This window comes from Phacochoerus africanus, chromosome 3 (assembly GCF_016906955.1).
Source record: "Phacochoerus africanus isolate WHEZ1 chromosome 3, ROS_Pafr_v1, whole genome shotgun sequence".
In the NCBI taxonomy this organism is placed as follows: Eukaryota; Metazoa; Chordata; class Mammalia; order Artiodactyla; family Suidae; genus Phacochoerus; species Phacochoerus africanus.
In genome coordinates this window covers 159,544,551-159,571,915 of record NC_062546.1, presented here as the reverse complement: position 1 = coordinate 159,571,915, position 27,365 = coordinate 159,544,551, and the positions used below count along the sequence as shown (strand labels likewise).

Sequence of the window (27,365 nt, the reverse complement as noted above, 5' to 3'; positions counted from 1 at the left end):
GTGATGTGAAGAAAATTCCTTACCTCTCTGACTTCGTGATTCCCAACTGTAAAATGGCAACCACATTTACATTAGACAAAGATAATATCCCATTTAATGTTGCACTTAAGAACTAAGAGAGTCGGGAGTTCCCATTGTGGCTTAGCGGGTTATGAGCCCAACTAGTATCCATGAGGATGTGGGTTTGATCCTTGGTCTTGTCCAGTGGGTTATGGATTCTGCATTGCCATGAGCTGTGGTACTGGTCGCAGACATGGCTTGGACCCTGTGTTGCTATGACTGTGGCTGTGGCTGGCGGCTACAGCTCCGATTTGACCCATAGCCTGGGAACTTCCATATGCCACAGGTGCTGCCCTAAAAAGCAAACAAAACAAAACAAAACAAAACAACAAAAAAAAAGAGCGTCAAAGGAACCTAAAAGATTTTATTATTAGGAAGCTGAGTCCAACAATAATTTTACAAATTTAAGTTTGTAGTAGCACACTAATTATAAATTGTGAGGCCGTGCTTTAGGTTTTTAAATCATCAGCAAAATATACTGATCTGCTTCATCATCAAGTTTTGTTAGTGCCTCACCCATGTTTTGAGTCAGCTGCTTCTAGAACTCTACCCAAAACATGTAATAAGGAATATCTGGGATGTACTATTATTATATTTTTTTTCCTGCAGGTTTCCAGAACTGCACAGTAATTCCTGACTTGGCTCCTAGCTGGAACTGGGATTCCCAGAGCAAGTGAGGAGCTCTGCCTCCCAAGCCCTCAGATCCCTGGATGTCTCCTAACAGATGTCAGACTCCCCTGCTGGGATGTTTTCCCAACAGGGAGTGCCCTGTCAATTGGCTAGGGAGGTTCATCATGCCTTGCAGCCTATTTATAAAGTTTTCTCCTTCACTTAAAATGAGGCCTTGTGTATACGTATTTAGTGTGCAAGAATGTATGTTCTTTTAAAGAGCCTCATTAGGGTAATAGATTTTTGCTTTTAAATCTTGCTTCAAATGCTAAGTTAAAGTGTGAGCAAACATGTATCAGTATAGCCTCACTGGTTTGGACTCTGTTGCTTTGAGGTTTGTGATAATTGGTTGAACTAATGTGTGCATTTGCTATGTCAGTCATCTTCTTTATATTGTAAATTAATAGCATCCCAGAGGCTTAAAAGAACTACTTTTAAGTACTTCATAAACAACTACTCAATGCTCATTATAATTACTCTTATCTATTCATCACATCTTTTCTCAAAAAGAATCAGAGACTTAAGTTGACAAGGTCAATCTTCAAATCTGAGTCCTTGGCATTCTTTGGAAAGAATGATTTTTATCAGGTATTTATCTTTAGCCCAGATTTCTGTTTTCCACCCCACCCCTCACGTCCTGCTTGGCAGCTATTTTAACTTATTATTCATGTAAAGTATTTGAAAGCTAGTCTATGCTGACTTGCAGATGTCAGATTGTCCCCAGGCTATTTAACTTCTGAAGTGTCCAGTAGATCTGCTTTCCATTTGTTGTGCTCCATTAAAAAATAAAACACTCAGGGAGGAGACAGTCTCTCAAAAGACTTGCCTTCATTACTACAAAACACTTTTGGGACAGACATCCCAGTCATTTCACTCGGGAGCTGTTCAGGAGATGATAACACAGAGCCTTGAACCTCATCTCCTTCTCTCCCAACTCACAAGTCTCTTTGAGCCGCCTCTGGTGAGCACGTCATTCCTCCTCACAAGGGCACCACAGTTTAGAATTTTGCTCTTGTAACACTTCCTTTCCCAAAGTGAAAGACTTGTTTAGAGATCATTTCTAGAACATCTTACATTCAAGAACAAAGGAGCTCTGACTTCAAACTCTATGATACAAACTTTGTTCCATATTGAAGCAATTTGAATTTAGAAAGTCCAGTCTTTTTTTTTTTGTCTTTTTTTGTTGTTGTTATTGTTGCTGTTGCTATTTCTTGGGCCGCTCCCTCGGCATATGAAGGTTCCCAGGCTAGGGTTTGAATCGGAGCTGTAGCCACCGGCCTACGCCAGAGCCACAGCAACGCGGGATCCAAGCCACGTCTGCAACCTACACCACAGCTCACGGCAACGCCGGATCCTTAACCCACTGAGCAAGGGCAGGGACTGAACCCACAACCTCATGGTTCCTAGTCGGATTCGTTAACCACTGCGCCAGGACGGGAACTCCCAGAAAGTCCAGTCTTTTGATCACTATAAAACCACGGATGAGGAACCCCTCCCCTTCTCCTGCTGCGCTTGAAAATCTAGCAGTATAAACTCTGTAAGTGCCCCATTGCTGTCAGTAGATCACGTTCCCAGGGCTTTGTGTCCCTGGCACAAGTGAGGGATCAAGACCGTTTCATCTAGGACTTAGCTTAGCATCACCTCCCCTGTAAAACAGTCCCGCACACTGACTGCCCCAAGGTGTGTGTGTGGTAGGTGCCCCCTTGTATTCCTTTTATAAAATCATCTTGCTTCATGCAGAATCTCATCCCTGACTGGCTCCTTCACTCCATTGTCAGTTCCTCCAGAGCAGAGAGGCTTTCCGGATTATCACATCCAGCACAGTGCCCGGCAAGATATAGCACATCCTCAATATATGTTTGTAGCATAAATAAGTTTATAGCATGACCGAAAGAATTCTAAGAGTCAAACCATCCTATCAGAGATGAATGGAGGGAGTTCCCGTCGTGGCACAGTGGTTAATGAATCCGACTAGGAACCATGAGGTTGTGGGTTCAGTCCCTGCCCTTGCTCAGTGGGTTAACGATCCGGCGTTGCCTTGAGCTATGGTGTAGGTTGCAGACGCGGCTCGGATCCCGCGTTGCTGTGGCTCTGGCGTAGGCCGGTGGCTACAGCTCTGATTTGACCCCCTAGCCTGGGAACCTCCACATGCCACGGGAGTGGCCCAAGAAATAGCAAAAAGACAAAAAAAAAAAAATCAAAAGATGAATGGAGGTGTTCCCGTCATGGCTCAGTGGTTAAAGAATCCTAGTATCCATGAGGATGCGGGTTCAATCCCTGGCCTCATTCAGTGGGTTAAGGATCTGGCCTTGCCTTGAGCTATGGGGTTGTCACAGACACAGCTTGGATCTCGAGTGGTTTTGGCGTAGGCTGGTGGCTACAGCTCCGATTCGACCCCTAGGCTGGGAGCCTGCATATGCCGTGGGTGCAGCCCAAAAAGAAAAAAAAAAAAATAAATAAAGATGAATGGAGTTAGTGCAGATTCCATAAATTACAAATTTAGAGAGGTCATTGTTAGGCAATTACTCTGAAGCTAAAAGAAGAGAAAGCTAGGATTTTTTCAAATAAGGTCAACATGGAGTAAAATTCCATTAAATGATTATGCATGTCAATAAGTTAGAGATACTGTTTCAGAATTAATGCAAAATGTAAATAGTAAATTAGTCTTTGTTGTTTTTTAAAGCATATGTGGTTTCTTACTTTGAAGTAGACAATATCAGAGTAGACTTTAAAAATGTTGCCTAGCAGAGATTCTTCATTTTAACTCAGCTATGTTGCAAGAACTGCCATGGCTTTAAGTGTTCCTTTCTTTCTTTTCTTTTCTTTTCTTTTTTTAAGGTCCACACCCTCACTATATGGAGGTTCCCAGGCTAGGGGTCAAATTGGAGCTGCAGCTGCTGGCCTACACCACAGCCATAGCAACGCCTGTCTGCAACCTACACCACAATGCTGGATCCTTAACCCACTGACTGAGCGCAGCCAAGGATCGAACCTTCACCCTCATGGATACTAGTCAGACTCATTTCCACTGAGCCACAACAGGAACTCTGAGAAGTGTTCCTTTCAAAATACTACCTCTGATCCAAAATAAAGAAGCATTATAGACTGACATTGGTGAAATAAATGTTTTAAAATAAGATTCCTAAAAATAAGCAATTTCATAGGAATAAAAATAATGTATAGTTTAAAAGATAGAAGTAGCTGTTTCTTCTCTCTTTTATCTCTCTTCCTCTCTAGGTCTTTCTGTCTGTCTCCCTAACCCACCCCCCCCCCCAGAGCCCACCCATGCTTTCCCTGCACCTCTTCTACCTGTTCTCTCTCTTTTTTTGTCTTTTCTATGGCCACACCCATGGCATATGGAGATTCCCAGGCTAGGGGTCTAATCAGAGCTGCACCTGCCAGCCTACGCCACAGCACAGCAACACAGGATCCAAGCTGCATCTGCAACCTATACCACAGCTCAAGGCAAGGCCAGATCCTTAACCCACTGAGCAAGGCCAGGCATCGAACCCGAAACCTCATAGTTCCTAGTCTGAAACGTTAACCACTGCGCCACGATGGGAACTCCAAAATATTTAAATAAGAATGCAATTTTATTATAGTTGACCCTTGTACAACTTGGGAATTAGGGGTTCCAAGCTTCTGCACAGCTGAAAATCTGAGTATAACTTATAATCAACATTCTGTATATGTGGTTCCTCTATACTAATGGTTTGGTATCTGCAGATTCAATCAACCACAGATCATGTAGTACTGTAGTATTTACTACTTAAAAAATTTGCAAAAAAAAAAAAGTTTGCATATAAGTGAACCCTTGCAGTTCACATTCTTGTTGTTCAAAGGTCAACTGTATTTTCAAATAGAGATAGGACTTGCATCTAGATTAACATGTATTCCATTCCTTTTTAAGAAATATAAAAGAACAGGCAGCAAATCTATGTGTTTGACAATGTGGTGTTGATTCACCTCACCATAGAAATGTTTCCTTAGGCATATATTCACTTCAAACATTAACACAGTTTATACATTCAAGTTAAAAATTATCCTTGAAACTCCTTTCTCTGTTAATTTGCTTCTTCAAAAGTTTGCAAAAGGAAACTTTACAATTAGCCCCCTTCTAAATTACCTCAAATTTCAACAAGAGAAAGGATTGAATTAATGAGAAATTGATCCTTTTAAAAGTGGAATGTGTGTGTAGAGGGAGAAGTACCTAAAAATATAATTTACCATTTCATTTATAAATGCAAATTGATCTTAAATAATTTTTAATTCATATAGAGATGGGCATGTTAGGCTATGGAATTTTAATTCTTTCTTTTAGAAAATATTCAAAATTGCAAGTCCTGAGGAGTAACTCAGCAAATCACGAATTGCTTCCACGTTGTCAGCATTTCTGCGCGCAGGATTCTTTGCACGGCAGATCTTGGAATAATGATCTCTGAGACTTGTGACTGGCTTACCAGCCTGGCACATTGACCTGAGAAACCATGAAACAACGAAACACTCTCAATCATGTGATGTTTGGGTTTGAAAATGACACATGCATTTTTCAGTCTTGATTTTCATAAATGGCACAACTTGGGTTGAGTTTTGAGAAAAATAGGTGAGGAGAAAGAAGAGGAAAGAAAAGGACATATAAGATGTATATCCTGGGGATAAAGAATAGTAACTGGGGGATAGAGAGGGTGAAAATACAAAAAAATCTTTACTTTGTCTCACAGCCTTAAGCATTGCATCTGGTTTTGAAACTCTTGCTGTATCTTGAGGGTAGCTGATTTCATAGCGTGAAACCTCGCAGTCTGACTAATCTGGCTTCCAATCTTCAACTTCATCTTATTAGAAAAGTGGTTGATTTTAAGAACCATTCTGGGCAGGAAAATTGCCATCTCTGTGTTCTGTTGGGAAAATTGAGGAATTTATGGTGATTCTCACCCTCCTTCTAGGCACTCAATCCTTCCAGGCAGTTCCTTTTTTTTTTCCAAATATCTTGTTTGTTTGTTTCCTTTCTTTTTCCCCACTGGGATGGTCCCTAATATTTTCAGTTTTTCTGTAGCTCTTTATCCTACTAATCTTCTCATTTTAAATGTGTGATTTTCTCTGTTAAGTCATAGATAAAATAAAGCCCATTTATTTCCCTTCCCTATCCTTCCAGCATGAACAACTTTATCCACCACCCCCTCCTTTTATTCTGTCTCCCTAAGGGAATCCTTTCCTTCCCTTTTAGGGCTTTGTTCCATCAGTTATCGGTGGCTCCACATTCTACATGAATTCTCCCTCTTAAAAAAGGAGCCAAAAAAGACTAAAAGAATCTTCCCTTGATTCTGCCTCTGCCTCATACTACAGTCATCCCTTGGGATCTGGGGGCATTGGTTCTAGGACCCCCTCAGATACCCAAATCCATGGAACTCAAGTTCCTTACATAATATGTAAACCTATGCACATCCTCCTTATACTTTAAATCATCTCTAGATTACATACAATACCTAACACAATGTAAATACTATGTAAATAGTTTCTGTGTGTGGCAAATTCAAGTTTGTTTTTTTTTGGAACTTCCTGGAATTCCCACCCCCCAATATTTTCTATTCAAATTTGGTTGAATCCACATACGAAAACTGGCAGGTATAGAGGGCCAAATATACTGGTTTAATCGTCTTCCTTTTGACACCAAATGTGTATAATATTAGTCTATATTTGCTCTTTTGACTTCTCTGATCCCTCTTTGCAAGTTTACCTCTATCTCTCGAGCGCCTCGAAAATATGCTGGTTAGGATTGCTAATGACTGTATAATTGACAAAATCCAGAACCTTTTTTCAGTCCTCACTTTCCTTGACTTTGTAGCTGCAACACTAATTGATCTTTTCTTCTTCTTCTTCTTAATTTTACAGTGTTATTTTTCTTAGCTCTCCTCTTACCTATTTACTGCTCTTTCTAAGGTTCATGACTTTAGTTTCTTCAATCTGACATTTAAATGTTTTTATTCACCAGGATTAATTTGGCAATCTTACTTCCTTCCTTCCTTTCTTTCCTTCCTTCCTTCCTTCATTCCTTCCTTCTTCTTCTTTCTTTCTTTCTTTTCTATTTTTCTTTCTTCTTTCTTTCTTTCTTTTTTCTTTCTTCTTTCTTTCTTTGATTTTTATTCAATTTTTCTATTGTACAGCAAGGTGACCCAGACTCACATACACCAGGATTAATTTGGCACTCCTTCCTTCCTTCCTTCCTTCCTTCTCCTTCCTTCCTTCCTTCCTTCCTTCCTTCCTTCCTTTCTTTCTTTCTTTCTTTCTTTCTTTCTTTCTTTCTTTCTTTCTTTCTTTCTTTCTTTCTTTCTTTCTTTCTTTCTTTCTTTCTTTCTTTGATTTTTATTCAATTTTCTATTGTACAGCAAGGTGACCCAGACTCACATACACATAAACATTCCTTTTTCTCACATTATCATGCTCCATTATAAGTGACTAGATAAGATTCCAATGCTATACAGCAGGTTCTCATTGCTTATCCATTCCAAAGGCAATAGTTTGCATCTATTAACCCCAAATTCTAAGTCCATCCCACTCCCTCTCCCTTCCCCCTCCCTCTTGGCAACCACAAGTCTGTTCTCCATATCCATGATTTTCTTTTCTGTGGAAAGGTTCATTTGTGCCATATATTAGATTCCAGATATAAGTGATGTCATATAGTATTTGTCTTTCTCTTTCTGACTTACTTCATTTAGTATGAGAGTCTCTAGTTCCATCCATGTTGCTGCACATGGCATTATTTTGTTCTTTTTTATGGATGAGGAGTATTCCATTATGTATATATACCACATTTGCTTAATCTATTCATCTGTCGATGGACATTTAGGTTGTTTCCGTGTCTTGGCTATTGTGAATAGTGCTGCAATGAACATGCAGGTGCATGTGTCTATTTCAAGGAAATTTTTGTCTAGATATATGCCCAAGAGTGGAATTGCTCAGTCATATGGTGGTAAGGTATCTTCATACTGTTTTCCACAGTGGTTGTACCAATTTACATTCCCACCAATAGTGCAGGAGTTTTCCCTTTCCTCCATACCCTCTCCAGCAAAACAATGCAACTGACAAGGGCTTAGTCTCTAAAATATACAAACAACTTATACAACTCAACAGCAAAAAGGCCAACCACCTAATGTGGTACTCTTTATTCACATTCATGTTCTCTCCTGACTTAGTCACTCCATGCATTCCCACTGTGTCAACAATTACCATTGTGCCATCAACTGCCAATGTCAAATCTATTTCTCCTGCATTGACCCCTCTTTTGAGCTCCATTTGGGTATTAGTGACAATAGCTTTGAAGTCTATGACTGTAGACAATTTAAGTTCTTGAACTTCTAGGTTTTTTTATCTGTAAAATATTGCTGTAAAATATTGTAAGGCATAAAATAGTTCATCTGTAAAATATTCTAAGATTAAATAGTATAACATTAAATAATATAACATGTCAAGTTCTAGGAATAAAAATGGTCAATGAATATTTTTTATTGTTAACACATATTTTGCTGAAGAAGTTGAAGGTGAAAAACAGCTTTAGTAAGCATGGTTGGCATGGTTGTTGAGGAAGCTGCAATAGAAGTGGTCAAAGAGGGGAAGTACCTATTTTGCTTAGAGATGAGCTAATATTGTGGGATAAATACAGATTATGACTATGTGACAAACAGGAAGATTAGCAGAGATGAGAAAGAAGAACTAATGCCAAACTAAGTAATTTAAAATGCTGAGTATTTTTTTATTTAAACACCAGCATACTTCAAATGAGAAGACATTGCCTTGTATCTTCTGTTAGTGAATTAGTGTGTTTTCCTTAAATTTGTGCAAGCTAACAAATTGTATATTGTCTATAATACAAATAGTACAGATTGAACTATGTTAAATGTATTCTTTTTCTTTTTTTTTTTCTTTTTAGGGCCACACCTGTGGCATATGGAAGTTCCTGGGCTAGGGGTTGAATCAGAGATGCAGCTCCTGGCCTATACCATAGCCACAGCAACACCAGATCCAAGCCATGTCTGTGACCTCCCACCACAGCTTGTAGCAACACCAGATCCTTTAACCCACTGAGCAAGGCCAGGGATCAAACCCACATCCTCATGGATACTAGTTGATTTTTAACCTGCTGAGCCAAAACAGGAATTCCTGAAGATATTATTTTCTCTGTGGTATAAATACATTTATAATAATTTGAACCTCAATTATTATAAAATTACTTTATTCATTGATTTAACAAACCTTTCTTTTCTTTTCTTCTTTTCCTTTTTAGGGCCACACCTACAGCATATGGAGTTTCCCAGGCTAGGGGTCGAATCAGAGCTACAGGTGGTGGCCTATACCACAGCCACAGCAATGCAGGACCCAAGCCATGTCTGTGACCTATGCCACAGCTCACAGCAACGCCAGATCCTTAACCCACTGAGTGAGGCCAGGGATCGAAATTACAACCTCATGGTTCCTAATCAGATTCTTTTCTGCTGGGCCACAATGGGAACTCCCTAATAAACCTTTTTTGCATATTGCTCTGCAAGGCACAGATGCATGATAGTACAAATTATTATAAGACACAGATGCTTGCCTCAAGAAGCTTAAGAAGATAGGTACATAGGTAGATAAAACACATGCTAAACATTTGTAATGGGTGAGAAAGGAGATCACTTTGCTCAAAGCAATAAGCAGAACAAACTATAACTGGGGCTTGCCTTCCTTGGCCAAATTGTCATAATAACTCTGGATGTAGTACATATCCTGGATATCTTTCTCTAGGTCAGTATCCTCAGATTGTCTGTGGCTTCTATGGAGAACAGTATGGGGACTCCTCAAAAAATTAAGAATAGAACTACCATATGATCCAGTTGTGCCACATCTGGGTATTTATCCAAAGACTATGAAAATGCTAATTTGCATCCCTATGTTCATCACAGCATTCTTTACCATAACCAAGATATAGAAACAACTCAGTGCCTATCAATGACAAAAAGGATAAAGAATATGTGATTATATACATGACATACACACACACACACACAATGGAATATCACTGGCCATAAAAAAACAGAAATCTCTCGTTTGCAACAACATGGATGGACCTTGAGGGTGTTATGACAAATGAAATAAGTCAGAGAAAGACAAATATCACATTTCACTCATATATGGAATATAAACAACAAAAAATTTAAAAGCAAAGTAAGTGGACAAACCAAACCAAATAAACATGTAGATACTGAGGAGAGAGTAGTGATTACCAGAGGGGAAGGGGCAGGGAGAGGGCAAAGGGAATAAGAGGAGTCAACTGTATAGAGAAGGATGGAAACTAAATTTTTGGTGGTGAACATGCTGTAGTGTTTATAGAAATAGAAATATAATATTTTATATATGAAACTGATGCAGTGGTATAAACCAGTGTTACATTAAAAAAAAAAAAAAAGTCTGTGATTCAACTCAAGACTAGAATCTGCTGTATTTTCTTCTTCCTTACTGTCAACACTTCTCCTTTCTGTATCCTGTTCCCACAGGACTGATCTTGCTACTTTCCCCAGTGATTTCCCCACACCCATCTGACTACACTGGCTCTTGAGGTAGGCATACTGCAGGATTTTAGAACTGACCCAAGGGTTTTAGGATCTGTGGTTTGTTTCCATGTTTTGATCTCAGGTCTCAGGACAATCTTTGAATAGTTGAAGATGTTGAATAGGATTAGCATATTTGTGTGGGCTGTTGCCTTGATTAATAGTAAAACTATTTGAAAGGTAATCTGGATTTTGGAAGTTAGTTAGAGATTAAAATGATTATTATTTCTTAAAAGATTTAAGCATAAAATGTGTGGCTCTGGCGTAGGCCGGTGGCTACAGCTCCGATTCGACCCCTAGCCCAGGAACCTCCATATGCCGTGGGAGCGGCCCAAAGAAATAGCAAAAAAAAAAAAAGATTTAAGCATAAAATGGTATCTCTTCAAATATTTGATTGACTGAATCAATAATTAAATAGTGAAAAACGTAGAGAAAAAAATAGTATTTTGCTGTTCAACAGGTGTTGAACCTTCTGGAATAGTTGAAACCCATTCTCACATAGAAATCTGATTTCTAAAAAGGAATTAATGTTCCTCGTATTTTGATCAGGACTTACTGCTGGTACTTGTTTCTATTGTACTTATTCCTATGAACGAATATCCCCTGGTGAAGGAAGGGCCAGTGTTTACTTCCTTTTCAAAGAAACGGATTAGAGTGTTTCTATTTTTGTAAGATACATAAACACATTTCAATGAGAGCAGAAAGCAAAGCAAAGCATGGCTGGTGATTCAGCAAAAATGAGAATGGCATTGGTCAGAGTTAGAAAAAATCTTTTTATTGATGCCTTTTACACTGACTCAAAAACATTGCTTTTAACATCGACCTAAGAAGAAAAAATATACTGTTTATGAAAATTCCCTCATTTTTTTATTTTTTAAAGTTTTATTGAAGTATAGTTGATTTACAATGTTGTGATAATTTCTTTAATACAACAAAGTGATTGTTATACATATATACATATTCATTCTTTTTCTTATTCTTTTCCTATATAGATTATCACAGAATATTGGTAGAGTTCTCTGTACTATACAGCATGCCCCCATTGGCCAGTCACTCCATATTCCACAGTGTGCATATGCCAATCCAAAACTCCCAGTCCATTCCTCCCCCTACCACTTGTCCCTTTGGAAACCACAAGTTTGTTTTCAAAGTCTATGAGTCTGTTTTTGTTTTGAAAATAAGGTCATTTGCATCCTTTTTTATTTAGATTCCACATATAAGTGATATCACATGATGTTTGTCTTTCATTGTCTAACTTCACTTAGTACTATAATTTCTAGGTCCGTCCATGTTGTTGCAAATGGCATTATTTCATTCTTTTTGTGGCTGAGTAATATTCCATGGTACATATGTACCACATCTTCTTTACCCATTCCTCTGTCAATGGACATTTATGTTGCTTCCAGGTCTTGGCTACTATAAATACGGCTGCAATGAACATTGGGGTGCATGTACTCCAGTTGGTAGTGGATCAGGAGTGGATCACATGGTAGTTCTATTTTTAGTTTTCTGGGGAACTTCCATAATGTTTTCCACAGTGGTTGTACAAATTTACATTTCCACCAACAGTGCAGGAGGGTTCCCTTTTCTCCACACCCTCTCCAGTATTTATTATTTGTAGGCTTATTAATGATGGCCATTCTGACCAGTGTGAGGTAGTACCTCATAGTAGTTTTGATTTGCATTCCTCTAATAATTCATGATGTTGATCATTTTTTCTTATGCCTGCTGGCCATCTGTATGTCTTCTTTGGAGAAATGTCTGTTTAGGTCTTCTGCCCATTTTTTGTGTTGTTTTGTTTTTAGATATTGAACTCCATGTGTCATTTGTGTGTTTTGGAGATTAATCCCTTGTCAGTTGCTACATTTGCAAATGATTTCTTCCATTGTGTGGGTTGTCTTTTCATTTTGTTTATGGTTTTCTTTGCTGTACAAAAACTTTGAAGTTTAATTAGGTCCCTTAAACTCTTAAGTTTAATTTTGTCTTTATTTTCATCACTCTAGGAGGTGGATCCAAAATGATATTGCTGCAGTTTATGTCAGAGAGTGTTCTTCCTATGTTTTCCCCTAAGAGTTTTATAGTATCCAGTCTTATATTTAGGTCTTTAATCCATTTTGAGTTTATTTTTGTGTATGGTGTTAGGGAGTGTTCTAAATTCATTCTTTTACATGTAGCTGTCCAGTTTTCCCAGCAACACTTATTGAAGAGACTGTTTTTTCTCCATTGTATATTCTTGCCTCATTTGTCATAGATTAATTGACTATAGGTGGATGGATTAATTCTGGGCTTTCTGTCCTGTTCCATTGATCTATATTTCTGTTATTTCTGTTTTTGCGTCAGTACCATACTTTCTTTTTTTTTCTTTTTTTTTTTTGTCTTTTTGGGGCCCCACCTGCAGTATATGGAGGTTCCCAGGATAAGGGTTGAGCTGGGGTGTAGCTTTAGGCCTACACCACAGCTCATGGCAACACTGGATCCTTAACCTGGCAAGGCCAGGGATAGAACCTGCGTCCTCATGGATGCTAGCCAGATTTGTTTCTGCTGAGCCATGACAGGAACTCCTAATACCAAACTCTTTTGATGACTGTAACTTTGTAGTATACTCTGAGGTTGGGGAGCCTGATTCCTCCAGCTCCATTTTTTCTTTCTCAGGATTGTTTTGGCTATTCAGGGTTTTTAAGGTTTCCATACAAATTAAAAATTTTTTGTTGTCGGGGGAGGGAGTGGGATGGACTGGGAGTTTGGGGTTAGTAGATGCAAACTATTACATTTAGAATAGATAATCAATGAGGTTCTACTGTGTAGTACAGAGAAATATATTCAGTCTCTTGGGTTAGACCATGATGGAAGATAATGTAAGAAAGGGAGTGTGTGTGTGTGTGTGTGTGTGTCTGTGTGTGTGTGTACACATATATATGACTTAGTGTGTGTATATATATATATATATATATATATATATATATATATATAAATGACTGGGTCAATTTTCTATATAGTGTAAATTGGAACAATATTGTAAATCAACTATACTTTAATTAAAAAAATTTTATTCTAGTTTGGTGAAAAATGCCATTGGTAATTTGATAAGGATTCCATCCATAGATTACCTTGAGTAGTATAGTCATTTTGATAATGTTGATTGTTCCAGTCCAAGAGCATGATTTATCTTTCCATCTGTTTGTGTCATCTTTGATTTCTTTCAATAGCATCTTATAGTTTTCAGGGTACAGGTCTTTTGTCTCTTTAGGTAGATTTATTCCTAGGTATTTTACTCTTTTTGATGTGTTGGTAAATAGGATTGTTTCCCTAATTTCTCTTTCTGATCTTTCATTGTTAGTATATAGAAATGCAATATATTTCTATGTATTAATTTTGTATCCTGCAACTTTACCAAATTCATTGATGAGCTCTAACAGTTTTCTGGTAGTGCTTTTAGGATTTTCTATGTATAGTATCACATCATCTGCAAAAGATGATAGTTTTACTTCTTCTTTTCCAATTTGGATTCCTTTTATTTGTTTGTCTTTTCTGATTACTGTGGCTAAGGACTTCCAAAACTATGTTGAATAAAAGCAGTGAGAGTGGGCATCCTTCTTTTATTCCTGATATTAGTGGAAATACTTTCAGCTTTGCACTGTTGAGAATGATGTTAGCTGCGGGTTCCTCATGTACGGCCTTTGTTATGTTGATGTAGGCAATATATGGCCTATACACACTTTCTGGAGGGCTTTCATCATAAATTGGTACTGGATTTTGTTAGAAACTTTTCATGCATCTATTGAGATGATGATATGTCTTTTATTCTTCAATTTGTTAATGTTGTGCATCATACTGATTGATTTACAGGCATCAAAATATCCTTGCATCCCTGGGATTAAATCGCATTTGATCATGGCATATGATCCTTTTAATGTGTTATTGGATTCAGTTTGCTAGAATTTTGTCGAGGATTTTTGCATTTATGTTCATCAGTCATATTAGCTGTAATTTTCTCTTTTTGTGGTGTCTTTTCTGATTTTTATATCAGGGTGATGGCGGCCTCATAAAATGAGTTTGGAAGTGTTTCTTCCTCTGTAATTTTTTGGAAAAGTTTCAGAAGTTTTGCAGCATCCCACAAGTTTTGGATCATTGCATCTTCATTGTCATTTGTTTCCAGGTATTTTTTTAAATTTTCTTTTTGATTTCTCCAGTGATTTGTTAGTTGTTTAGTAGCATACTGTATAGCCTCCACATGTTTCTGTTTTTTGCAGTTTTTTTCTTGTGGTTGATTTCTAGTCTCATAGAGTTGTGGTCAGAAAGAATGCTTGGTATGATTTTAAATTTATTGATGCTTGATTTGTGGCCCAAGATATGATCAATCCTGGAAAATGTTCCATGTGCACTTAAGAAAAAGTGTATTCTGCCTTTTGAATGAAATGTTCTAAAAATATCAATTAAGTCTATCTGGTCTAGTGTGTCATTTAAGGCCTGTGTTTCTTCATTGATTTTCTGTCTTAATTATCTGTCCATTGTTGAATGTAGGGTGTTAAAGTCCCCCACTCTTATTGTATTATTGTCCATTTCTCCTTTTATGTATGTTAGCAGTTGCCTTATATATTGAAGTGTTCCTATGTTGGGTGCATATATTTACAATTGTTATATCTTCTTCTTGGATTGATCTTTTGATCATTATGTGGTGTCCCTGTTTGTCTCTTGTAACATTCTTTATTTTAAAGTCTATTTTGTATTATATGAGTTTTGCTACTCCAGCCTTCTTTTGATTTCCACTTGCATGAATATATATGTCTTTTTTTTTTAAATCCATTCAGCCAGACTATGTCTTTTGGTTGGAGTATTTAGTCTATTTACATTTAAGATGATTATTTATATGTATATAATAATTTCTGTTTTGTTAATTGTTTTGAATTTGTTTTTGTTGGCCTTTTTTCTTCCCTGGTGGTTTGATGACTCTTTAGTGTTATATTTGGATTGCTTTTTCATGGGAGGGACTGATGCCAGCCCACTGGTAAGTAGAGCTGAGACTTGTCCCTTTGGCGAGTGGGGCTTTGTCTCTGTGTGTGATAAGAGGCAGCTGTGTGCTTAGGAGGACTTTAGGCAGGTCTTTTTGCTGATGGATGGGGCTACATTCCCACCCTGTTTGTTGTTTGGCCTGGGGCTTTTCAGCCTTGATAGATAGGGCCAGAATTTTCCAAAACAGTGGCCTCTAGGGGATCTTGCACTGATGGTTATTCCCTGCGACCTCTGCCTCCAGTGTCCTGCCCCCATATTGAGCCACAGCTGCCCCCTACTCTCTCAAGAGATACTCAAAGACCCACTGGTTGGTCTGACCCAGATTCTTATGGAGTCCCTGCTTTGTCCTGGGATTCAATCCACATGAAACTCTGTGTGCACTCTTTAAGAATGGGATCTCTGTTTCCCCTAGTCCTGTGGAGATCCTGTGCTCAAGGCCCACTGGCCTTCAATGCCAAATGCTCTTAGGACTTGTCCTCCCAATGCCAGACCTCCAGGCTGGGAATTTAATGTGGGGTTTGGAAGTCTTAACTCTGTTGGTGAGCCTCTTTGATATAGTTATTTTTCCATCTGTGGGTCACCCACCTGGCAGATATAGGATTGCTCATATTGTGAAAGCACTCCTCCTACCCTCTTGATGTGGCTTCTTCTCTGTCTTTGGATGTAGGGTATCTTTTTGGGTATCTTTCAGATGATTTTGTTGATGGTTGTTTATTAGGTAGTTGTAATTTTGGTATTTATGAGAGGGAGTGAGCTTGAGTCCTTCTACTCCTGCCATCTTGTCTCTCAATCTGAAAAGTCCCTCAAATTGAAGCTTATAGTAGAAACATAGCAAAAGTGACTGATAGGGAGGTCACTTCCTGAGAATGAGATAATAATTCAGTATTTGGCCAGACATTGCTTTCCAGATAACATTCTCTGCCAACTTTGAGGTTTCTGTTTTCAACTAGAAACTGTCAAAGTCAACATTTTCATTCTTTTTTTGTGTGTGTGTCTTTTTGCCTTTTCTAGGGCTGCTCCGCGGCCTATGGAGGTTCCCAGGCTAGAGGTCCAAACAGAGCTGTAGCCACCAGCCTACACCACAGCCACAGCAATGTAGAATTCGAGCCGAATCTGCAACCTTCACCACAGCTCACGGCAACGCTGGGTCCTTAACCCACTGAGCAAGGCCAGGGATCGAACCTGCAACCTCATGGTTCCTAGTCGGATTGGTTAACCACTGCACCGCAATGGGAACTCCAACATTTTCATTCTTAAGAGTAAAGAATGACATGGCTTTTCAAGTACTTTTTGTTGAAGTCTGCATGCTTAGTCTGTGAATAGTGTGGTATATTTGCTATCTGAGCATTTTTCTTTTTTCAGGAAATGAATTTACCATAAAACCAAGGCAGCTGCATTTTGCTTCTCACTGTTGAAACATGTAAAGCCCAGCTGTGAGACTGATATGGATGAGGTCAGGCAACACTGACAGGGTAGGCTTCTCTTATTCACAAAAGAGTGTAAATATACCTAGTGTAAGTAATCTAAGTGGAAGTGAGACACTTTATTGAAAGGATTTATTGGAAAATTATAGTTCCATTATTCCTTCATTGAACAAATATGAATTGATCATTTACCATATTGACACAGTCTCTGACCTCACTAATGGTGGAGACCATCAAGTAAACAGGTGTAACCAGGATAACATTTTGAAAATACTAAATGAATGTGATTTTAATTTGCATGAAATCAAGATAGTTAGAAGCTCCCACCGTGCATCACACAGATGGACTACATGAGCCAAGCTTGGGCTAAGGAGGTGCTGTTAATGAATAAAAGGATGAATAAAAGTTGGGAGCTAAATAATGTCAGGTGAAAACACAAACAAGTGTGAAATCCCTGTTCCCAGTAAGAACATTCAAGGAACTGAAACAATTTCAGCATAGCTGAAGTGATAAGGGAAGTGGCAAAAGATAAGGATGGAGAAGTGAAAAGAAGCCAGATCATATAATGCCAAATAAGCACTGTTACCATGTATTTGGTGCATTTGAGGAATTGAAAGAAGGCCATTGGGACTGAAACCATTTAAGTGGAATAGTTCAAATTATTAGTTTAAGTGGTAACTACTTTGAACATTAGCACTCAATAAATTTATCCAGCTTGAAGAACTATGAAGCAGCTAAGGATGTTCCTGTGATCCAATTTGGATGAGGGCCTTGGGTAAGTAAGAAAAACGAAAAAGAATCTGGGTGTTTGGTCAAGTGGCCACTTAGAAATAGGGAAGTGATGGACTCTGCACAGCATCCCCTAGGTGGGACATTCTCAAGTATTCTTATGGCATTTGTAACAAGGGTAGGCTTAAGCCTTGGTTCAAAAAAGAGAAAGAAAAAGTCTGTGAAGCAGTTCTGATTCTCCTCCCTTCCCTTACCAGAGGAAGCTTCCCTAGAGGAATGGGAATTAGCACTCAAAAGAGGCTTTGAATACAATACCTGAAAAGAGCTGTAGAACCCATAATGGAGTTGAAGGAAGAATAAGATAGGCCTGTGGGGTACTATACAAGGAAATTACCATTCAACCATAGGAATCAGAGACATTCAGAGAACTTGGTTGTAGTATACATCTAAGTAAGAGTGCTACAGGTCAAAATCAGAAACAACAACAACAACCCAACCCTCTGCAAATTATTTATGGTTCCAAAATTCGTGAAGGAACCTAGGAATCCAGGAACAAGATAAAGAGAATCTAAAAACACTTAGGTGAAGGGGCTAGGTCTGGAATTTATGCAATGAGCCAAATAATGCTACTTGGGTTCTCCTTTTTGGGTACTAGTTGTATTTGTATGAATAAGTCAGCATCAGTTAAGACATAGGGTCATAGGAAACATGTACAAAAGTGAAGGACACTCCTAACAGAATGGTCACCATTGACTGGAACTGTTACCAACAAGAGCAATCATCAAGGAAGATCACAGTAAACCAGACAAGTTACCATGGTCCAACCTTCTAATGATGACATTGGGAAATACTGTCAAAAGAAACCAAGGAAAACCACAGTCGAGAGCTCCAAAATGAAATGACTCTGGGAAGGATCAGGCTGGGTGGCCACATGACTCAGTGGTCTTTATCCAGCTTTCTCTGGAATTCCAATAGAAGTCACTTTTGATATAAAAGAAGGGAATAGAGATGGAGGTAAATTGGAACACAGCTGCCGACTTGGACCATCTAGTACACAAGTATAATGTATCCTTGGGCTCCTGGTAGAGGGTAAAAGAAAAGATGGCTACATAAAGCCAAGATGTGTGTGATGTCCTTCGTCACTGGTTTTTGGTTTGCAAGCTTGCAGATCAGAAACAAGATTCCTTCAGTGGTAACGTTTGTATCCTAGTCAGTTTTTTATTAATGTATCACCTTTTAGTGATCATAAGTTTTCCCCCCTGTTGATTTTGCTTATAACCAAGCTGAAAACACATTTACTTAAGAGTCATTTCTTTTATTTAGGACCAGAATCTATTTGGAGGAATCTCTGGCAGGATTGGTTTGTTTTCTTTCTTTCTTCTCTCTTCCTCTAGTTCTTCCTTTCTTTCTCTCTCTCTCTCTCTCTCTTTCTTCCTTCCTTATTTACTATATGAGCTATACTTGGCAATTTAAGTTTAGATCCAAGCAATAAATTTCTCTTAAATCAACAGAACCTATGAAGATGTTAAAATGGGGAAGTTAATATCCCTGAGTCTTAAGGTTTTTCATTGGGTTTTTTTTTTGTTGTTGTTGTTTTTGGCCACACATGTGACATATAGAGGTTCTGGGCCAGGGACTGAATCCCAGCTGCAGCTATGGCAACACCAGATCCTTAACCCACTGTGCTGGGCTGGGGATCAAATCTGTGCTGTGGCAAAGACAATGCTGGATCCTTAACCCGCTGAGTCACAGCAGAAACTGAGTCTTAAGTTTTAAAATGAATGGAAATACAAGCACATTAAGTAATCCTGCTCATGTCCTTTTGCTAGTTCTGTTTCATCGAGTATATTTTTTATCTTTTTGTAAGAAGATTTAAAATAAATAGTGCTAAAATAGTGCTATAATGATTTTATTATTAAATTGTTAGAATTAAATGAACTTAAATTGGCTGGAATCTTGGATAAAATTAAATGAATACAAAATTTAAGACAAATTGTATTGAAGTAAATAGCTATGAAGAAGGGGGAAAATCTATAGCTAGGTAGATGTAGTAAATGAGCACAAAACATATCTGAGTTTCTTTTTTTCTTTCTTTTTTTTTTTTTTTTTAGGTCCTCACTCGCAGCATAAGGAGGTTCCCAGGCTAGGGGTCAAATTGGAGCTGTAGCCATTGGCCTACACTGCAGCCATACCAATGCCAGATCCGAGCCATATCTGCAAACTACACCACAGCTCAGATCAAGGCTGGATCCTTAACCCACTGAGTGCGGCCAGGGATTGACCCTGTGTTCTCATGGATGCCAATCAGATTCATTTCCACTGAGCTACAATAGCAACTCCTGAGTTTCTTGATAGGACAAAAATAAAAATCAAGTTAGATTATATATTTCTCATGATCCAATCTGAGAAATTATACTTTTGTATCCAAAGAGACATTTTGTTTTTCCCCAGTACTCTAAGAGAAATTCATCTCACAGAAGTCATTGTATTGGAGACATTGGTCATATAGTAGACAGTACATTCAATACAGAGTTTGAGAAATTGCAGAAACAGTCTTCCTATGGCTATTTCTTATAATAACCCTTTCTGAAATACAAAGTAAAATGTTAAGCCAAGCTTGTAAAAGTATGTCTGTGTTAGGGTGAATTAGTAATAGATTTTTTTTTAAAAAAATATGACCCGATTGCTGCAATGGTAATCTGTTGAGAAGCTGGGGCAGTGAGCTACCATCTCATGATTCAGATGTCCTTGTGAAAAGAGGGGCAGAGCAGAGAATTCACAACAAAGCCTGCTGCTGAAATCACAGGAATCTGGGTTGTAGATGGATAGGAGTTCTCAGTTACTGCTTGGGTATGAAACAAAGTCAAAGTTTTGTCAGGCAAGTTACAGAGCCTTTTATAAAATCCTGCCCAGATGGAAGTGCCTACTTACATTTTCGTAGAAGTGGATGATGAAAAAAAAAAAAAAAAAGGTTGAGAAAATTAATAGTTGTGGTTTTCAGATAGTAAATTGGCTCCTGACATTATTTGAAAATAATATAAAGTATTTATTGACTATATGAATAAAAAATGCTTGAACTATCATTTTCCAGCTTATGCGGTAGGCTCTCCTATCGACACAGCTGTCTTAACCTATGTGTGGCAAGGCATATGCTTACTACGAGCATTCCTCATCGCCATTTTGCTTAGAAGAGTACTTTGCAAAGAAAAGAAACCCACAGTGGTAGACGGTGATAAAAAAATTTGCTTTGTATTCTTTTTACTTGAAAATTTTAATTGAGACAGTTATAGATTCACATGCAATTGTAAGAAATGATACAGAGAGATCATGTTTATATTTTTCCCAGTTCTTCGTGGTAACATTTTATAAACCCTAATATATTGTCACAACCAGAATATTGACCTTAATACAACCCACTGATCTTACTGAGATAGTCCCAATTTTACTTATCCTCATTTCTGTGTATGAATACATGTGTTTAGTTCTATGCAATTTTATCACATGTAGTTTTTCCTGTATCTGTCACTACAGCCAAGATAATGAACAGGATCCATCCTGTTGGCCTTTTATAATCCACTTTTTTCCCCACTCTACACCTCTCACCACCCCCTCAGCCCTAACCCTTGGCAACCACTAATCTACTCTGTATTCCTAAAATTTTGTCACAAAATGTTGCATAAATGGAATACAACATCAAAAAAATGTTGTGTAAATGGAATCATATAAGATATAACCTTTAGGACTGGCTTTTTTTTCTACTCAGAATAATTCTCTGAAGACTCATCTAAGTTGTTCAAGTAGCAATATTTCATTTCTTTTTGTTGTTAAGTAGAGTTGCTTCATAGGAATGTACCACAGTTTAAGTAACTATTCATCTGTTGAAGGACATCTGGGCTGTTTCAACTTTTTGGCTATTACAAATTAAAATGCAATGAGAATTCATGTACAGCTTTTGGTGTGAACATAAATTTTAATTTCTCTGGGATAAATGCCCAAGAGTGTAATTGCTGAGTTGAGTAGTATTGCTTGTTTGGTTGTTTAAGAAACTGTCAAGGTGTTTTCCAGAGCCGTTGTACCTTTTTACCTCCTACTAGCAATGTATGTGTGATCTACTTTCTGCACATCCTCACTGGAATTTGGTGTTCTAATTTCATTTTAGCTATTCTGATAGGTAGATAGTGATATTTCATTGTGTGAGTGTTTTTGTTTTGTTTTGTTTTTGTCTTTTTAAGGCCGCACCCATGGCATAAGGAGGTTCCCAGGATAAGGGTGGAATCAGAGCTGTATCAGCCGACCTAAGTCACAGCCACAACAACCTGGGGTCCAAAGCCACATCTGCGATCTACACCACAGGTCACAGCAATGCCAGATCCTTAACTCACTGAGCAAGGCCAGGGATCAAACCTGCGTCCTCATGGATGCTAGCTCCCGTTCCACTGAGCCACAACGGGAACACCAATTTCATTGTAGTTTTAATCTGCATTTATCTGATGCCTAACGATGTTCAGTATATTTTCATGTGCCTATTTACTATCCGTATATTCTCATCAATGAAATGTCTGTTCATGTCTTTTGTCCTGCTTTGTTTTTTAAAGTGTACAACTGTATAACTTCAGTTTTGGATTTTTTAAAAAATGGAAAGTGCCATGAACAAGTTATTTGCATTGTTTCATTTCAGAGACACCAAGACACCTCCCACTGATGTAATTCTTATATTTGCACTTGAGTGTTCAGCAAAAGGTAAATTGTTTCAGAATGCTCTCAAATTTTTTTTTTAATTTTATAAAGTATTGGTGAGCCTTAGGATTTCTAATTAATAGTTAATAAATTAGAACAGAAACAGAAAATAAATTCACTTTTTAAAAATACATTTGAGTTGTAGTATATGCTACCCCACCCCATCAACATCTAGGTTCAACTAGAAGAAAACTTCCAAGAAGAGGCAGTGAGATCTATACAAGGTTGAGCCTATATTTGGAGGCCGAGCTCAGCACAGTTTGCAAGACAAGCATTAACTGCCAACCCTTGGCATGTAGTTTATTATTAGTGATTGGCAGAGGAGAGCTGACAAGAGTGGCAAGAAGGCCTGGAATCTCATCTTGATCAACCTCAGCACAGGCCAGCATAACATCTAGGCTGCTCAGGGGAAGTCTCTTTGTGGTAAGAGGACAAAGAGTGTTAATTGGGATGGAGAAGGTAGTGGTCCCTCTCCCTGGGTTGGCGGGGTCCAATATAGAAGGAGATATTTCCAAGCCAGTGAAGACAGAGATGGAGGAAATGTACCCACAAGAGATGTTAGGAGGGAACAGGACATTACTTTAAATAGTTGTTTGGGGAAAGGAGTCTTCTTCACATGAGAGGAAAGAATGAAAGCCCCACACTTATGAGAAGAAATATTACATCTTTTTTTCCTTTCCTTCCAGCACTGTACCATTGAGTGTCACTAAATTTTAGAAACCATAAATCCTGGTGTGGACTTGCTGATTGTGGATGAATTCTGGAATCTACATATATTAGTCTAATCTCTATCCTCCACCTCAAATACTCTCTAAAGCTACTGTATGGATACAACCAACACTGCCCCAGATTTAAGGGAGAAAGAAATTCTAGACCATTAGACTGACTGACTCACAATTTGAGGTGTGGATAAAACATCCCCCAATATTTCCCTGCCCATATCCCCCCTCAGCTATCACACTTTTGCTTATCGTTTTCATAACCAAATGTCTTAAATTAGCCCAATTTCCTTATTTTTTATTTTTATTTTTTCCTTTTTTAGGGCCTCACCATGGCATATGGAGGTTCCCAGACTAGGGGTCTAATCGGAACTATAGCTGCCAGCCTATGCCCCAGCCACAGCCATATCAGATCTGAGCTGCATCTGCAACCTCCACCACAGCTCACAACAATGCTGGATCCTTAACCCACTGAGCGAGGCCAGGGATAGAACTGGCAACCTCATGGTTCCTAGTCAGATTCATTTCCACTGTGCCACGACAGGCACTATCCCAATTTCCTTATTGCTTCTCACTCTTTGACTTTTCCCTGTGTCTCCTCCAATATGGTTCTTGCTGATGACTTAATAGGTTTCCAGGTCACTAAATCCAATGGGCACTTTTTCAGTCTTCATCTTACTTGACCACCCAGCAGCAATTTCCCCCCCTGTTATCTTCCTACCTCTTCTTTTTCGACTTCTCCCCCTCCATTGAAACCTTAAAAGCTGGAGCCCCTCAAGACTTATTCCTCAACATTTCCTCTTAAACATCCACAGACATGGGATTGTACACATACCTCTTTTGAAGCTAGCAGATTCTCTCCATTGAGTCAAACTTTCCATGTTAATTAAACTACTCTTTTTCACTTTTGTCTCCCTGCCTGCCGATTCATGCTCCACAGTGTTATTTCAAAAAAGTAATCTTGTCACTTCTCTGCTCTTAGATAAAGACTGGCTCCTGCGTGCTTCTCCTATTGCCACCAGTCCTAGGCTCCGTCAACACTTCCTCCTTTCCATTCATTCTGTCTCAGTGTCTTTGCTAAGACAGTTCCCTCTGCTACTCCTCTTTGCCCTGCCCTCCAAATTCATCTAGTTGCTGCCTAGCCATCCTTCATGTTTTGTCCCAAATGTTATTTCCTCTGGAAAGCTTTCTGACAAAATAGAGCAAGTCAATCTCTCAAATGCTTAAGAGCCCCCTGAACTCTTCCCCTAAAGTCTTTTCACTGTTTTTATGTATTTGGATAAATATAAGTTGTGCCTCTTAAGACTCTAAGTTCTGGAAGAGTTGGTGCCTTGGCTATTAGTCCTCTCTGTATCCAGAGCAGAGAATGAGTGAAGAAACCAACTAGTCAGAATAGTTCAAGAGGCTGAAAAATTTCCCCTTGGCTTCCAGGCCTGCACAGAGTAGATCTTCCACAGCCTGAGGGAATGGATTTCCTGGAGTAAGTACACTGGCCTGGGAAGTGAGCATGAACCATGACTGTCTCATAATTTGCTATGCCAAGTTCAATTTCTGGTGCTCTTCTTTTCTGATTATTTAAATAATTCCTGAAAGCCCTGCTCATCCAGGAAATTGTCTCAGATTTAATTTAATTTAATTTAATTATTTAATTATTTATTTATTCATTTGTCTTTTTGCCATTTCTTGGGCCGCTCCCACGGCATATGGAGGTTCCCAGGCTAGGGGTCGAATCGGAGCTATAGCCATTGGCCTACGCCAGAGCCACAGCAGCGTGGGATCTGAGCTGCGTCTGCAACCTACACCACAGCTCATAGCAACGCCGGATCCTTAACCCACTGAGGAAGGCCAGGGATTGAACCCACAACCTCATGGTTCCTTAGTTGGATTCGTTAACCACTGAGCCATGACGGGAACGCCCAGATTTTATTTTTTAAATATTTTAAAATAACACTTGTAGAGCACTTTGTAATTTATAAGGTATATATATTTCCATTATATCATTTGAATCCCCAAACACCTTCTGAAGTCACATATTATTCTTAAGTGACAGACAGATGTGGAAAATGAGGCTTAGAGAGATTAAGTGACTAACCTAAAATCTCTTAGCTTAGGGACTGAGTAGGTACTTTATCCCTGATTTTGCAATTCCAAGTTCTGTCTTTTCCTAATGCTAAGTAACTTCCCATGGCTTCTCTTCACTTGGTCAAGTCTGAATTTGGACTTCTATGGTTAACAATACCCTAAGAATGATGTAGTTTGCATCATAGCTGAATATATAACATATTAAATGTATATCACTATATGTATATGTATCACTACACACACACACACACACACACACACATTTCTAATTTGGGGGAAATACTTCCAGCTGTATGACTCATACTAGAAGAGACATTTGATTTATATGTTGTCTTTGGTCAAATGGCCACATATCTTTCTCTCTCTTTTTTTCTTTAGTCACTCCTGTGGCATGCGGAAATTCTCCAGGCCAGGGATCAAATCTAAGCCACAGCAGTGACAATGCTGAATCCTTAACCACTAGGCCACCAAAGAACTCCATTTTTCTCTTTTTTTAAATGATAATATTCAGGTCATTGTTGACTAGGTCTACAAAACAATAATACAGGAGTTCCCACTGTGGCACAATGGGATTTGTGGTGTCTTGGGAATGCTGGGACTCAGGTTCAATCCCTGGTCCAGCACGGTAGGTTAAGGATCTGGCATTGCCACAGCTGAGGCTTAGGTCTCCACTGCAGCTCAGATCTGATCCCTGGCCTGGGAACTCCATGGGCTGCAGGATGCCCCCCTGCCAAAAATAAATAAGACAGACCCTCAAATCTATGGAAAAGTGGTTATGTCCATTATCAATCATTAATTTTCCATTATACCATCAAGCCATTTTTATATTATTTCAGATAAAATCCAAAATATAAACCAATTATGAGATCAAGAAATTTTTTTATAAGAGCTAGTCAGGCATCCTAAAGTGGGACAAATCTTTACATTTTCCAGCATAAAAAAAGAAGAGCACATGTTAATAACTCAGGTTTGCAGTTTACAGCCAGATCCTTTATTACTGGTGGTTTAGCTGCCAAAAACTTTATTTATTTTTTTAAATTTTGAATTACATCTTTTTATTATCCAAGCCATTAAACTCTGACATTACCATAAAGAATCAGGAATTTCCTGAATATATCCTACTTTTATTTTTTTTATTTTAAAAAAAATTTATTTCATTTTTAAATTTTTTTATTTTTATTTTATTTTTATTTTTTATTTATTTTTATTACTAAAATGAATTTATCACATCTGTAGTTGTATAATGATCATAACAATCCAATTTCACAGGCTTTACATCCCATAACCCAAGCACATCCCTCTACCCCCCAAACTCTCTCCTCCAGAGACCATAAGTTTTTCAATGTCTATGAGTCAGCATCTGTTCTGCAAAGAAGTTCAGTCTGTCCTTTTTTCAGATTCCACATGTCAGTGAAAGCATTTGATGTTGGTGTCTCATTGTATGGCTGACTTCACTTAGCATGATAATTGCTAGGTCCATCCATGTTGCTAAAAATGGTATTTCGTTCCTTTTAATGGCTGAGTAACATTCCATTGTGTATATGTACCACATCTTCTTGATCCACTCCTCTGTTGATGGACATTTAGGTTGTTTCCATGTCTTGGCTATTGAAAAGAGTGCTGCAATGAACATTGGAGTACATGTGCCTTTGCGAGTCGTTTTCTCTGGATAGATGCCCAGGAGTGGGATTGCTGGATCAAATGGTAAGTTGCCAAAAACTTTAAATGTCAGAATTCAAAGTGTGTTAGTCTTAAATAGCTGGTTACTTCTTAAAACAAAAAACAAAAAACAAAAAAACCTGCGAAAGATAATTGTACAGAAAATTAAGCTCTGATTTTTGGCTTATTTAGATTTTTATCGAGTGGTTTCCCCTTGAGGCAAGCTTTATAGTGACAGTGAAAGTATAATTCTTGGCTACATAAATATTTACTTGACAGTCACCTGTAAGCTGAGGTCATGGTTCTAGAGCCAATATGTTAATATGATGAATATATTCTCTGTGGATTCTCAGAAAGAATGAAATAGGTTAAAAGCAGCTTGTTCAATATACCTGTAAAGTGCAGACACTTCTGCAGATTCCATCCATTGTAAGATTCACCCCTGATTTGAAAACAGGTTCTTTCCTTTTTCATGATAAGGCACATACGGAAAGTTGGCAGATGATGATCCTGAGGGCTCCAGCTGTACCAGGCCACACCAAATCTCTCCGAAAGCAGAGAGGATTCATAAAAACAGTTGAACAAACAAACAAAAATCCTCCCAGTTCATTGGAAAAGAACATGACACTAGTTTAAATACAATCACGTTAATATGAAAACATTTGATTTTAGAAAAGTTAAACTGGGGAAAAGTACAC

The 27,365-nt window shown here is 38.4% G+C and overlaps 1 long non-coding RNA gene across 2 annotated transcripts; it reads left to right on the top strand.

The window, feature by feature from the left end:
* The first annotated feature begins 10,258 nt into the window (after window positions 1–10,258).
* LOC125122242 (uncharacterized) lies at window positions 10,259–26,626 on the top strand. 2 transcript variants are annotated; one of them, XR_007133739.1, is made up of 3 exons: window positions 10,259–10,316; window positions 22,149–22,210; window positions 26,596–26,626. It is a non-coding gene; the product is annotated as an uncharacterized LOC125122242 (long non-coding RNA). The 2 variants fall into 2 exon arrangements; XR_007133738.1 differs by lacking the exon at window positions 10,259–10,316 and adding an exon at window positions 14,403–14,463.
* Window positions 26,627–27,365: the final 739 nt, after the last annotated feature.